Source organism: Serinus canaria, chromosome 1A, assembly GCF_022539315.1.
Source record: "Serinus canaria isolate serCan28SL12 chromosome 1A, serCan2020, whole genome shotgun sequence".
Lineage (NCBI taxonomy): Eukaryota > Metazoa > Chordata > Aves > Passeriformes > Fringillidae > Serinus > Serinus canaria.
Window position 1 is genome coordinate 15978854 of NC_066314.1, and position 16322 is coordinate 15995175.

Here is a 16322-nt window from a genome sequence, read left to right on the forward strand (position 1 = left end):
GTATTTAATCAGACAATTTAAATTCAGATGTGAGTAGGACTGTCTGAAATTTGAGACAAGAGTTTTCTTATGCAATTCTTCATCTGGTATTATGTGCCTGAAGGAGATGAGGGGAAAAAAAAGTTGAGTAGACATAAACTGATGGGGCATCTCTTCATCATTTCACAAGAAATGTAGAGCTTCATTAGCTGGCTGTTCTTTGCACTTTGTTGTCATGGTGGACAATTATTTTCTTGTGTTTTTTTTTCACATACTCACATTAACCTATATTAAAGACTGTGTTTACTAAAAACAGAAATATGGAAGCAGATTAATCTGTGTAATGTGCTGTACAGTTAAATCTTTCATGACTTGGCTTTAAGTACTCTAAAACCACATGCAAAATTTTAGTAGATCTGCTGTTCAAGAATATCTGAAGTATAGTATTGCTAGTTAGCAGAGAAATTGTTGACACAGTGTGAACATCAGACTAGATATTCAGTTTACATCCTTTCCATACAGAACTGTGGTTCACTGAGCATAAATATAGAGATTATTTGCTTGCCAAACTTCCTTTTTCACTCCGTTACTCTGCTGCTTCTGGTTAAAGTTAGGAAGCTCTGGAGTAATTTTGGTTTCTGTGGGTTGGAAATTACTCACTCCACAGAGGTTTAATGGGAAATTTTCAAGCAGGCATTTCTAGTGAAGGGTGCACTGACTTAAAACTGAGAGCCTTGCTGATATAGCTTTGCAGTTTATTCTTTTCATCTTATCCTTAGTGATGTTTCTTAGTGCATTTCCAGTTCTCCTGCACCAGTATGCTGAAGACAGAATATAGAAAACAACTGCCCATCTTTATTACTAGGATAATCTTTAGTAGTAGTTAGCTTTCTAAGAATGGGGATGTTTCTACAGTACATTGAAAATTATTAAATCTATATTAGTTTGCCAGAGTGATTAGACAAGCTTCCAGTTTTCTTCTGACTTATAAATATTTTACATTTATAACAAATTTATACTTTTCATTACCTATATAGAGAGTATTAAAATTTTTCAGGTTTTATTACATGCAGGGCTAAGCCCCAGGATTGATTGCTTCCAACTATAGCTGCTTAGGTAAATTTATGAATCACTATACAACAATATTCCAGAGCTTCAGACAAAAAAACCAAAACTGAGACGTGTTGACTAATGACATTATGCAGAAAGACTGTTCTTACTTGCCTGAAATTTCACAGAATAATTAATAATCAATGAGAAGAAGAGAGATGGTTACAAGGAAATTCTAGGCATTAATTACTAATTGGAGAAGATGAATGAATTTTTCAATGGAAGGAGAGGTATAAAATGATAAATGCTGTGAGATGCCAATAAACTTGCCTCTTCAAAACTGGTGTGGTGGCTGATAGCAGGTAACCAGTTTCATGTCTCCATATTTTCTACTAAGAACTCTTTCATGGACTCTTTGGCTTCCTGCTTTAGTGATGTCAGGAATATTTTTTGCAATACGTATTTGCCATATTTAGCTTTGCTAAAACCTGTTTACACAGGAAAGTGACCCAGACTTGAGAATAACAAACCACTCAGAACATAGCTGATCCCAAAGCAAGAAGTCATCAAACGTCAGGCATTATTTTCCATAACGTCCATAGATTTTTCTGATAAATTTCTCAGAGCAGCCTCATTAAAAACGTTCCAGAGATTCCTTTGGCATTTGTGGATTTTCCTTTTTATTAATCACTTTTTGGCTAGATCACTTAGTATCTCAAGAGTGATATTAGGAACGCTGACTCAAGTGTCCTGTCCACTCAAAGCAATTCCTTCACAACTGTGCCATTGAGTGTCCTCAGCAGACAATAACCTCTGTGGCACAATGCTTTTTCTTCCCCCTGATAAAACTGCTCCATCATGCAATAAATACTTGTAAGTTGTTTGAAAAAATGAGGGAAGAGAAGACAAAAGAAAAATGAAAAAAATAATGAAAAAAAGAGGGGAAACTGTAATATGGCTCTTTAATCTGCTGATTCTTAGCAAGGTAGATCAATCTGGAATATGACTCAACCTATGACTATTATGATTATTATTTTTTCTTTTATTTTTTTTCTGATATCTCAATCATTATTATATACAATGAATATATATTGTTCTTGCCAAGTCCTTTAACTAAACTGTGAAAAAGTTTGAAATCCTTAATTTAAATTTTAAGTCACTTCAGAATAGAATGAGACTATTCTTACCTCACTCTCAGTTCAAAAAAAAACCCCAATAAAACCAAAAGACTCATTGGTATATATGTTTTATATTAAAACTGTATAAATAATTACTTGTTGAAGAATTGAAGAATTGCAAATGAAGAATGTATGTCAGGGTCTGAAGAAAAACCTTGCATATCCAGACTTGGAGGAATTGTTCAAGAACAGTTCATCCTTCTGAAAATAATTACCTTCATAAAGTTAATTAGCTGCATAAGTGCTGGCTGCATGAGGTAGCACTGCCCAAGGGCAACTTAGCATTCATGAATCAGTGTAATTCATACACGTCCATCTCAGTGCTTTCTACCTTTTTGATGTTTTATGGCCTTGACTAGCCCCTTTCTTAGTACTGAATCATTTGTCATGCCACCACAGTGAGGAATGTGAGTTTTATTGAGCATACCTAGGACTGCTATTTTCTGGGACCTTTCTAAAACAGTTCCAGAGAGGTCTGTTTGTAAATGTTTAACAAGTATTCAAGGTCTTTCGTAGCTAGCCAAAAGTTTTTTGCTATTTAAAAGAAGGACAACCAGAGAAGAAAGAGAGCATGCATTCAAAAAGGCACTCTAGATATGGAAGGATCTGTCATGAAATAATAATCTGTCAGCCTCTTCCATATGGAACAAATTCAGACACAGTAATCAAATAAAATTATTTTTTAAAAATGTGTTCTTTAGCAAGAAATTGCCTTAGGTCATATAGAATGCTATATGTATAGTACTAGTTTCTTTTGACATTAAGTACTAGCTTAATGTCAAAAGTACTAGTGACATATAGTACTAGCTTCTTTTGACATTAAGATATTAAATTTTAATTAAAAATATTTAAAATAAAAAAATTAAAATTGGACCCTACTTGAGTCTCTTTTGTACTAAAGGCTGAATTTTCAATGGCTGAGGAGCCTTAATTACTTGTAAAAAGCACTGGTCACTAGGCAAAGCCATTTGCAAGCAGACATAGAGAAGAACAGCCCTATGAAAAGTGTTCTGAAGCAAAAAGGTCAGGATTTCATGAGACAACATTAGCTGTTAAGTGGGAAAATTAGCATTACAAACTTGATCTTCCGGTATCTGTCACTGGAAAAGAAACTGACACCTCCAGAAAATAGCTAATATATGAAAACTGAAGTACTTTCCTTCAAAGTGAAAATGCAAAAAGGGAATGAAGCTGAAAAATGAGACTGTATAATACAGAGCTAAATAGAAATGTAAAAATTAATAATTAAAATAAGAAAGGTATTAAAATTCAATATATACAGTAATTAAAATAACCAAATATAAAAAATAAAGTATAGCCATTAAATAATAAATAGTTAATAACAAAAATTATTTGGTTTCTAAGGTGCCATTTGCAAATGCTCATAGCAAAAGAAAATTTGTTTTAGAGTATTTACTAACTGTTTTATAATGAAGTAACTTCAAATGTAATGCTTTTTGAGGGTGCATTCAATATTTGAGAAATAACTCCTCCCTTTTCAAAGCTCTTATATTAAGACTTTGCATTTATAAAAATATTGTCATAAAAATGAAAAGAAAGTGAATTCTATATGAATATAGGGTATATGAATAGGAATTATACAAATTAATAGATTACTAAAGCAGTGTGATTGAACATTATTTGTGACATTGATAATCACACTTGATAGAGCAATATTCCTATACATTGTCATGGTAACACTGATTCTTCCTCTGTCTGTGTTTTCACTCTCATGTCTGTTTTATATGATTTTGGGCTTCAATGGGCATAATTTTTTATTATATCTTTTCATATCTTTTGCAGGACTTTACTCTGGGCAATAAATCCACGTTGGTTCTGCAACTTCATCTACAATACCTTCTAACATGTGTGTGAAATACTGGAAGTCAGGCAGGATCTTCTAGACACTTGAATTTCAGGATTTGATGCATTTTCCTGGAAGTTAATGCCTTCTAGATTACATTTAGAATAAAACCTGCTAGTCCTCTCTGTTAAGAGTTTAATGAAGTAATAAGTTTATCAGGACAGTAGTTCACAATATGGCTCTAAAGGTTTATGGACTATCAGTGAATAATTTCAGAATGGCTGATGTCCGTCGACTTAGACTGATGGACTTTTCCTTTGTCCAGACAATAAACAAAATGTGTCAACCTCTATTTGAGTTTCCTTATTAAATATTAAAAAAAATATTTGGAAACAATAGTCCTCTCTGATAGAGGACATTTCAAAAATGTCAAAATTAGGATCCATAGAAGCTTGTGTTTGCAAAAACTATGATTTGTGCAAACTCAAACAAGAGAACAGCACATATGAACCCTACTGTCACTTGATCAAGGCTAGACAGGGAGAGAACAACATCACTTTGGAAATGCAGTAACTCTGAAATTAATCCCCCTAAAAATAACTTAGTACTTAATTGAAATACGATGTCACCTCAAACTGTTAGTGATTCTACAGCAGACAGTGTAATGTAGACTGTTCTGACAATCAGGATTAAATCTTGCGGGTCAATGAATGCAAATATGAGCAACAAATACGTATCAAAAAGAGGTGTTCTTTTCTACAATAATCTAGTGTTTGCAAAATTTAGGAAGCAGGCTTCAAAAGTTGAGAAGGCTCATGACTGATGGTGGATCAGAGAAGAGCTCTAACTATTAAGTCATCGTCACAGTGACATTGAGGGAGGGGGCAGGATGCTCTTAGTCCATCCTGTTGGTACTTGTGTGGACAGTGCAAAATTAATGGGATTTGAGAAACAGATTAAAACAGAGTGGCTGTCAGGGAGCTGTAGAGACCAAACCAGAGAACACTGCAGGACTCCAGCTCTGAAGCCCAGCAATGCATTGCAGATGCTGTCTTTGAAGATGACTGTTACCTGGCTTATCTAATAGAGCTTTTGAATTCTGTTCTCAGGTGACTAATTTATCGGACATATTCTGCAAATCACTTGTGCATCCGTGTCACCTTTAAATTATTCTCTTGTACCTGAGCACTTAAAAGTAAGGCACGGTACTGCCATCTTTAATAAAGTTGTCTTGCTTCTATGTCCAAAGTCAAGCACCCATTTAGACAGCCTTACATTATAAAGAATCTTAGAATGTTTGGGGTTGGAAGGAACCTTAAAGATCATCTATTTCCAATCCCTCTGCCATGAGCAGGAGTATCTTTCACACCAGGTTGCTCAGGGCCCCATCTAAACAAGCCTCAAAAACTTCAAGGGATGGAACCTCCACAACTTCCCTATATAACCTCTTCCAGTGCCTCAGTACCCCTGAGAAAAGAATTACTTCATAATATCTAATATAAATCTCCCCCCTTTTACTTTAAAAACATTGTTAAGCCACTATCTGCCCATATAAAAGTCCCTTTTCCTCTGTTTTGTATGTCCTTTTTGATACTGGCTGGCTGCAAGGTTTCCCCAAGTATTCTCTTTGCCAGGCTGAACAAGTCCAGCTCTCTCAGTCTGTCATCATGGGACATGTGCCCCAGCCCTCTGAACATCTCTATGCCCTCCTCTGGACTTGCCCTAGCAGGTGCACATTTTTCTTCTGCTGAGGACCCCAGACCTGGACACATCACTCGCGGTGAGGTCTCACAAGAGCAAAGCAGAGGGCAAATCACTTGGTGGCACAGGAGACATCACTCCTCTTGATGTATCAAACTTACCTCAAACCCACAAAAATCAATGACTTTTGATTAGGCCCCTAGAACAGCATGAGGAACTGAAGAGAAAGAGAGATTGCAGTTATCATAAGTGAGAAATAGTCTATGTCATTTGATATCTGTAAAAAAAAAAAAAGAAAGATTTTAATGCTTGACACATTTGAGGATGCTATTCTTCTGCTTAAAAATTTTTTACTTAAAAAGCAAACTTCCGTTGCTCAGTCCTGATTAAAAGGATGAAAGAAGTGTATATTGGTTAACTGTCTGTCACTGTACTGTACTCTCTTGTGTTGTATTTACAAAGAAGCAAGAATTGTGTTGGTGCAGAAGAGATCAATAAGAAGTCTGTTATCAATCTACAGGCAAACTTTGAAGCTAGAAAAAAGGAGAACTATATTGCTTTCAAACATCCTTGACAGTTTAACAAAGATGCAGCAAAGAGAGAAAGAGATGGGGAGGAGCTGTAATGACTGCCCTTGGTAGCAAAGAAAAGAAGAATGACTCAGGTGCTGAAGAGTTACACGAATCATAGTTTCATCCTTCAGAGGTTGAAAAGTTCAAGGCTATTAGCTATTTTCTTCTACTGACAATGAACAAAAGAACAAAGCAAGAAACACAATATCTGTCCAAACAGACTTTCCACGTTTATTGGCCTAACAGTTTTACTTTCATCTAAGAAAGCTTGAAATAATAGAGCAAGGAGTCATGAAGCATGCAATCTTTAGCCTTGAAAAAGAGCTTTGTTAAGCCTTTAAAGAAAAATCTCTTGATCTTTTAAACATGCAAGCCACATAGCACAACACATTGCAGTGTAATATAAGGTTGAAGCTCACAAATGCATGTTTCTCTCAAGATCAATTTTCTCATGCAACCTTAAACAGTTCCCTCCAAGAAGTGAATATTGCAAGATGCAGAGCTGTCTTTACTATTAGGATTTAATCCATTTTATCCCTTTAAAGAAAGACGAAATCTAGTAACTACTTGATTGAAATAAGGAGGTTGCTAAGAAGTTCACAAGGAAGTCCAAAGTGTTTTACTGTTTCTTACACTGTGCCTCCATGGGGTGTTATTATGTGTTCTGGCATTTCATATGTGCCCTCTTTGCTGAAAACTGTTCTTCTGACCACCATACAATACTGAGATTAGCAGCAATGCAGGTCTTTTCCTCTGGGAAATACTTTTTGTCCTGCTGAAGAAGTTTCTGCATATTTTTAATCAAATATACAGCTTGTATTTCTTATGCTCTCCCCTGGCTCGATATGAACATGCCAGAAAAAGCAGGAAACTCAACATTTGTGACAATTTTCTTACTTAGAAAGAGCACACAACATGAGCTTTGCATTTCATTATGAACACGAATTGTTAATTTAAGTCCATAACTGTGGAAAATATTAGACCTTGACAGATGAGGTTGTATTTCTAGTCTCCATGTTTGCAGAGGGATAAGAATGTAAGTCTGAGTGTGTGAGGCTGGATCCTTCAGGTTTACGGCACCATTTGGGGGAGCTGTTTCTCTGTGGCTCTGGCCTGTGAGCAATGAAGATCCATTCTGACCTGATCCATTCTGGGGTCAGTGATAAAGAATCAGCAGCGCAGATGAGGTGAAAAGAATTAGGGTGACTGAACTGATGGAACCAGACACAATAAGGCCTGACCTTGGGAATATATATCAGATGATTTGGATAAACGGACAATTTCAACAGAGCAAGAAGGAAGTCCTGAGTAACACTCAGAGAGAAAGTCTGAGTTGGAGTGGCAGCTTGATTGCTGCAGCTCTAGGACCCGTTCTGAATGAGGAAACCCTCATCAGAAAGGAGATCAATGGACATGTGTGAGTCCAGAGCAAAGGGAGGCCCTGAAGCAACATGAATGTTTTGGGGTGTTGTGGGGATACTGTGGAGCTGGGGAGAAAAAAATGAATTTGATGTGACAGGTATGTGACAGGTATCCACCTTATGCAGGCATTTTTTCATTCTTTTTTCCCCCTCTAGGTCTACAGTTATAGCAGGAGAAGGCTTCAAATTGTAGGCTTGAGAAGAAAATTGAGAAGAAAAACTGCCTTTTCCTTTTGTTAGCCAAATGACTGAGACATGAGGAAAAAACCCCAAACCCATAAACTCACATCCAAAAGAAAAACATTTTAAACAAAACAAAACAAACAAATCTACTACAAAAAACAAAGCAGAACAAAACAAATAAACCCCACCCCTCCCCCAGAAACAACGAAAACCAAATCAAACAAACCTGAAGCAGAAAAATTGACACAAGTGAGGCTGGAGCTGTGAGTAAAAGCATCTAAGGATAAATACATTTTTACCAGGAAACAAATAGTAAGTCCTCTAAACATAAGCTGAATATGCAAGGAATGTGTCTTTTCTTATTTCATTTCAAAGAAGAAATGAAATTAATTTGTCTGTAAAAGCTGATTAATCCATCTTTCCTCTCTCCTACTTTCTCTCTCCCAGTTTCTTCAATACCACTAGGTCACTTCTTTCTCACTGTGTTATTTCCTGTCTCTCATTGAGGCCTTTAAAGTTCCTGCTGCAGATACTGAGTGAGAATGCAGGTCATTAATTTACTACTGAATTATGGTAAAAGCACAGAGAACATCTTCCTCTCCTTCTTTGCACTTACGTGAAAGCAAAAAAATGTTTTGCTTTCTACCAGGGGTCATGTGGAGAAGTGCTGGGACTTGTATTTTTACTGGTAAATGGAATGAAAAATCCAGATACCAAAACCTCTTTTCCCCTGGCATTAGCTTAGAATCCAAGTTCGCTGATTGTTTTGTGCCACATGAATTCCACAATAAATGTGAGATCATGTGCCCAAATGAAGCACACGATTTGTGTTGCAGCGTACTTGTGCGACTTCCTTGTCTCTTTACAAATTCTCTTTAGACATTGAGAACTAGCCTGCCTTGACCTAGAAGCAGTGCCTACACTAAACTTAAACCTTCTTACCTTCTTTGGAATCAGTTTTTATTCACTTAGAGCTATATTTTGCAACATAAATTTTGTGTTCAGGACTTAAAATGTCCAGTTGTCTTGAATGTATGTTTATTTTTAAAGCAAATATGTTCTATTTAGTTTTATAATCTACTGCCATTATCTGGCCTTATTTTGTTTCTTGAAAATTAGGTTATTTTCTTACAGTTTTAAAGTTGCAGAAACTCCAAGTAATTAGGTGGGAAAAGTTGGCCAAATTTGGGTTTTATTTACTTTTCTTTTTAGGCATGTTTTTAGCTTCTATAATTCCCTAAATCTTCATTTCTTTAAAGTGGCTATCACAGCAAGTTAATCCACAAACCACACCAGCTTCTTAGGATGCATTTTAAAACACAGAGCTAGACAGTGGTTCTTGCTGTTCATTCCTGTTTCTCTGCCAACAGGATGCAATGGCACAGCAAGGTGACTTGAGGACCAACTGATTTCTCCATCTCCAGTATATTTAGGTGAAATAATCACTGTAGTGTTCCAAGGCACTTTTCAAGGAGTTAAATAGAAAAACTGTATTCTGACACTGAATGATAGCTGAGTGACTATTTTTGTCAGCAGTATTCCCAGAACTACTGAAGAAATTGTAGTGAATTCCATGTTTCAGCTTAATTGAGTCTTGAAATAGAAAATGGTAACCTGAGTCTAAAAGAAAAAAAAAAATGGAAACCACAGGGACCAATCTTCAGTAGTCTAAAGGAAATGGATGTCTGGAAAGAAGAAAAAATGAAAAAAAACCTCATCTCTAGAATACTTAGTCAGGCAGAAATCAGTAAAAATTTGAATGATCAAGCAATATAGGACTGGACTGTGAATCTGTATATTTCTTCTCATATGCCAGTTAAATTATTCATGAAGAATCATCTCCTGCTAATCCCCTTCTTTTTATTTCCTGTTGTCTAAACAGGCAATACTGGATGGCAATTAATTCAACTAGTTATCACTTTCAGTAAAGAATTCCCTTCACAAACATGACAGGGATGTCACTACTTTTCCAGACTCTCAAGTCAAATTAAAGACTCACTTGTGTTCCCTTTGCTTTGCATTTTTATCTCCACATAACAGACTGCACCATATAATTAGTGGAGACTTTACACTTTTGGTTTTTTTCTTTTTAATTTTAGATAGGATGAGAGAACCAACTTGGATCTTTCTATTGTTGAGGGAACATCCCAATTGAAAAGGCAAAATGTTTTTCATGAAAGAAGTTTTCATCAGTAAAACACAATGCAGGTTTTCATAGAGTCCAGGCAGTTTATTTTTTAGCAACATGTTGCAGAGAGCAGTGGTCTAGACTCTTGAGTAAATACAAATGTGGGCAAGAAGTTCAACTATTAAATGGGTTTTTGAGAAAATGTGAGTATTTGAAAGTGAAAAGAGAAGTACCCCAACTTCAGCAAAGCTTTTTCACCATACTGAGATACTTTAGGAATTCTTAATACTCCTCATGTCTTTCTCACCTCTTATCACCAGGACTGCTTTACCTGTTAATGTAATTTATGGCAATGAAGGAAATAGGGAAATTAGAAGATCTGGTGGAACACACCTGATATTTTGCTAGTGATGCTTATTTTGCTTGTGCTCATGACAGCTGTGATCAATGAACATAGGGATACAGATGTAATATCAGCACAGAAAATTTTGCCTATTTCTAACTCTGGCTGTGGCTGAAGGTCAGAAAATCTACTGCCTGAAAGAGTGCATGGAGGAAGTCCCAGGAAGAGTCTGGGATGACCATGACCCCATTCCCACTGCTGTAACAAACCTTTGAAACCAAATCTGCTGAAGGGGATATGGGACTAAAAGATCACTACATCATAGCAGCATTTCCTTTTAGGTAAGCATCTGTTAAGACAACAGAAACTTCCAGTCTTATTTTGCACACTAGTTAATTTTCCTTTCATTATTCACTAAAGTGGTTATGCAATCTATTGGTTATGGAATAAATAAACTGCAATAGACATAGGAGCCTAAAACATGATATAGGTTATTTAGTTGAGGTCTTCACATGCCATAGACCTCTGCTTCCCTCTTCTCTGTTTCATGTCAGAATTGGCAGTAGAAGTTCAGGAAGGGTTCATGACTGACAGAAACTGGAAGATCTGCTTTCTCATTTCTTGAAGTGAGTTCTCTAACTACTCAAAGTAATGAAAAACTCTCTCCCATACACTCATATTATAAAATTATATAGCTGCAAATGCTTTTACTTTCAGACCCAGTCCTGCCATTTTTGACATATGTTCTTGCTTTTAAACCGTGGTGGGTCTCAAGCTTAGGCAGCTTTTCAGTTGAACAGGAAAAGGCCTTGCAAATGTTGGGCAATTCAGATTAAATTACTGTGGCGCTGAGCAAGGAATGAAGCAACCACTGAAATCCATTTGGAACTTGGCTGCCCAAATTCATCATGAGTACTTTGCAATGAAACCTTCAGGCTTTTTAGTGCCTAGCTGCACTGTCCCATCACATTTCCTACCGGTTCTCCTGAAAACACTATTTACATATATCAGATAGTGTGTTCCTCTTTTCAGGAATACAGAATTAAAAATAATAAATTGCTGTTACATTATTATTTTTTTTTCAGCGTTCATTTCTTTTTTTTCTTTTTTTCTATTTTTTTTTTTTTTTTTTTTTGAGATACTCAGTCCCACGTCTATATTAATTTGGGAAACTTTTATCTTCTCAATGGATATAGAAAATTGAGAAAGCAATATCCTAGCAGCCTATTTTAATTGAAGTGCAAAATGATTTTTCTAAGTCCATCCTACTGCTTTTATAACTTTGGCAGTAAAAAGAAGTTATTGTTAGAATACCCTTGTTGCATACCAACAGCCCTTGTCAATTCTACTTGCAAGGACAAAACAAAAACGTAAAAATAAAAGATGAAGCATCTTTCACATGTTAAAAAGGCATCTGTCTAGTTACTGAGTCTGCTAGTATAGATTACTTATTCAGTTGCTCTTAATTGTAGCTGAATGAGGAACAATTCCACAAATGATCTCAAGTAATTTCTTCCCTTATATGAAATTAACAACAACCAATCACACAGTGTGGTTATGATTTGTTTGAGAAAGCTAGAAGGACTGATAAAAAACCCCTTTGGCAGAATCTGCTGTAGCTAATAGTAGGGCATATACAGTTTATGTGAAATACTTCCAGGCTACAAGAATTTACACTTTTATTACCTTACCATATAACACACTTCTGCAAGCTATGGACTCCATATGAGCATATCTCCAAACTCCCACACTTACCATCTATCTTTGTCCCATTTCATGTGTCAGACTCCTTGTGATGTCCATAAACCATTCACAAATATTTACCCTGACATGGTTAATGATGCTTAGTTGCATTTCCTTAACATACTATTGAAACACCATATGCTCCCAAATGTTTTGTGAATTTTCATTGCATGAAGTACTCTATTTAAAATATCTGAGAGAATTCTAAATAAGGCCTGGAAAAAACTGGCAAACCTGTGGACTTGATCATAGCGCTCACTGATGCTCTTCCAAAGGAAAGTTAGGCAAATTTTCCTTGGATGTCTTAAAGCTTTCTGACTCCAAAGTTAGCTGGATGGGGTGATAGGGAGAACACTCACTTAATATACCTTGCTGTGACTGAGTCATGGGTAGAAAAGGGAGAAAGGCAAAAAGGTGTTTGAAATCTAGACTTCTCACCTTCTGCTATGTGGAAAATACAAGTTATAGCTAACTTCTTTAGCAGGAATATGCTATAACTGAAAGTGCAGTAGTAAATAGAATTGTTTGAAGCAGCTGTGTTGCAGAGAATTTTTCCTAAAGATACTATTTTTTTTTTTTTATGAAGAATATAATTTATTTGCACTAAAAGAATTAAGTAAGATATTATTCTAAGTTTAAAATAGTGAAGTTGAAAAGCATCTGCCATTATAATTACAACTGCATTTCTAGCAATAGAGAAGTTTTAAATAGTGCATATTGACTAATGGTGGAAGGCATGAGCAAGAGCTCCTACAAAGATTTTGATTTATAAGTTACCCATTTTTTAAAGGACTGCTAACCACACATTTAAAAGTTAAAATGCAGCAGAGAGTTGATGAGATAGAAGCAAATAAAAGTTGATCTTGGGTTGCTGATCATTTTAATAATTTCCTTTTCATACTAACAATAACTTCAAAATAATTGGAAAACCTATTGCAGTATGAGTCCATGTCAAAAGACAGGCATTCCTGAAATGCTCTGCAGCAATCTATGTTTTAATACATTCAGTGATATGAATTTTCACTTTCTAGAAGTCTGAACAGTGAACTTTCATCAAGAAACCAATTAAGCAAACAAAGAATACAAAACCAGATGGCAAACACAGGATAAGAGTGATATTAAATTTGATTCAGCAACTTGTTCTGTGTTAGTAGAAATGACCTTAAAAATGTATTTTCGTATCTAGGCTTAAAACCAATTAAAGCAGAACCTACATAAATCAGAGCACTGTGAAAATAAGATATGTAAACTGAACTAAGATTATATTTTTCTAAATAGATTTTTATGGAAATTATATTCATAGCATAATTTCTGTGCAGTTAGATCTACAATATGAGCTAAGTACCAAGTTCCAAGTGGTGCTCAAGTTTTATAAAATCTATACTTAGTTCTAACATTAGCAAAGGAAAGGAAAGAATCTCTTTCTAATAGATCATGTACGAGGTAAGAAGACTGACCCAAATACGTTTTTTTCTTAAAACTGAAGGGCAAGTTATCAGTTTTAGTTTTCTCCCAGTAAACAGCTTAGCTTCCATATAGTCAAACATATTGTCACAAGAAATGTATTTTCAGTTGGCTTTCAGTATAGATATGATTCTGAAAAAGCAATAAACAAAAATATTTAGGTTTAATGGTAGTTTCCTTTTGTTTGCTTTTCTTGCTGAAATAGGAGGGAAAAAAGACCTACATATGTTATTCCATAAGAAAGAAATTACTTCATATAAATGGTCAAAATGAAGTTGAAGATGACAAAGTCTTGCCTTTCCATGACAAGATAAACTGAGCTTTGTCTCTGAAAAAATAACATTAAGAGTATCAAGAGTATTCACTAGGGTAGGGCAATCATTTCCCCCCACAAATATCTGGATCTGAATTTGTCTCTTTGGGAATTTTCTTAAACATCACTAATTGGGAGGAAAAAAAAAAAAAAAGTTGTTTTCTTTGTGCTGGGAAACAGTTCTCCACCTTCATTGGAGCAGAAACTAGATAACAGTGTCCTCATATCCTAATGTCCTTTGGAATCAGCTAGGTGTTTATATACCCCCTGGGTCTGACAGCAGATGAGTTTGATTGATAGAGAACTTACCAGATGACAGGACAGAACTGGTGTTGAGTCGGCAGATAGACATCCAGATGGAGCTATCCAGAAAGCGATTAGGTCTTGTAGTAAAAACATGCTATCAAAGGATAGAGCCATTTAATTTGTATAGGACCATTAAAATATTTTATAGATATTGGAATAGCTCCAGCAAAGAGAGTTCTTCTGCAGGAAACTTGAGACCCTGGTGTGTAAAACCTTCACTTGTGAGTTAAGGAATTAAAGTTCAAATCTTTGTCCTGAAGCAGGAAGAAAGTGATTTTGAGATCGTTTCTCATACCTCTTAAGCAGGTATCTTAATCAAGGGGACATGATGTATTCTAAAGAAGCATTGCCTCATGCTGGAGCTAATGGAGTTAATTAATGTTTGCTGCAGCCCCATAAGCATTAAGTAGCGTCATCAATCCTGAGCCAAGGCACATTTCAGTAGCTTCCTGACTGTCATGTTGTCTGACCTGTCACTGGTTCCTCTTTCTGAACAATGCTAAGTGTTCATAAAATGCAACTGAGTAAAAATAGATTGTTTTCTTTCATATGCCCAGGAATATAGAGTTGAAATTGCTGATTACCCATGGTCAGAGAGCATTGAAAAAAAATTCAATAATATGTGGTATAGAAGGTTTTTATCTATGACTAAAAGCATAGGAGAAGAATAAAGCCTTTTCCATCCAAGGGCAAGTATTAGTTTAAAGATATAGTATTTGACCTCCAAGTTTTTCTAATATCAGGTGCCACAGAAGTAAGATTTCCCACTATGATTCCAGAAAGGCTCCTATGTGTAAGTTAGGATTTTGCAGTGCTACCACAGATGTGACATCCGAATGTAAGGCAGGTACATGACAGGATGAAAAACAACCTGTCAAACCTTAGACTGGATGTAAATACAGGTAGGAAAGCCAAAGAATTTGGCAACCAGAAAGAAACTTTGTCTTTTAACAGGAGAGAATAGAATCTTGCATCACTTAATTAAAGCACCATAGGATTTTGCAGCCCACAGCTCACCAGTTAGGTTTGCAGTTACTTGCAGTAGTTAAATATTGTGAGAGAAATACTAGCAGAGATGGCCGGAAAAGGAATTTTCTGTCAAAGATGAACTTTAAAAGTATTAGCAATCTTGTTTGTTGGTATTTGTTGTAGTAGCAGCTAAGCTTTGATCATTTCACTTCTTTGTATTTTATACTACTACATCTTCATTTAGAAAGTGACAGGCCTGAAATAGATCTTTCATGATTTGGAGAACTGCAGATTTTTTTTATGAAACATGCAAGTATTGTAAAAAACCTTTCTGTCATTTACAAAACCAAATCAGAATAACTTTATATTGCTAGTGTCAAGGCTTATTATTCTTTGTTGTACCAACAGAAAGTAAAGGAGTACACGGATTGGGGTTTTTTTATTAACAATTGACAAGTGTCATTTAACACCACAATTTCTTTAAAATAATACTAATTATTATAAATGCAGAATTAAAATCTTAAGACTTGGTTATTTAATAAAGTTTACAAGATAGGTAAACTCTTGCAATTTTTTTTCTCACTCTTTTTGATTTTTGTTCCTGTGGTCTTAAATGCCTACAAAAGTGAACCACAAAAATACTTTTCCATTTTTGCCTCAAATGCTAAAATAAAGAATTTAGATTTCATAATTTTCAACTCTATTTTTGTTACTGTTTTCAAAGATTAAAATGATAAGTGAATCACCTGACCCTAACTTATACCATTTTCATCAAAAAGAATACCTTTCTTCATTTAAAAAATACAGTAAACTTAATAAAGGATTTGTAGTTCAAAATACATATTTTGTAATTATTGAACTCAAAATTATGAAATATCCACAGATGGCTTAGCAGAGCACTATAAATGTTCAGTCTTTTCCTAGTTTATGCAAAAAATCAGTTAATACCTACAATATCTATTTTGTGTTTGTGTATTTTGCTTGATGATCCTTCAAGAATAGTGCCACTGAGATTTTCAAACACTTATGCTAGCAACAATAAGTAGCTATTTCTTTGGGGCATTGGAGAAATAGGATTGAAATGAAGGGGTTTTCTTCATTATTTACTTTAAATTTTATGTATTACTTGCATATTAATTTAATCTATCATAAACTGAATTTGCATGGC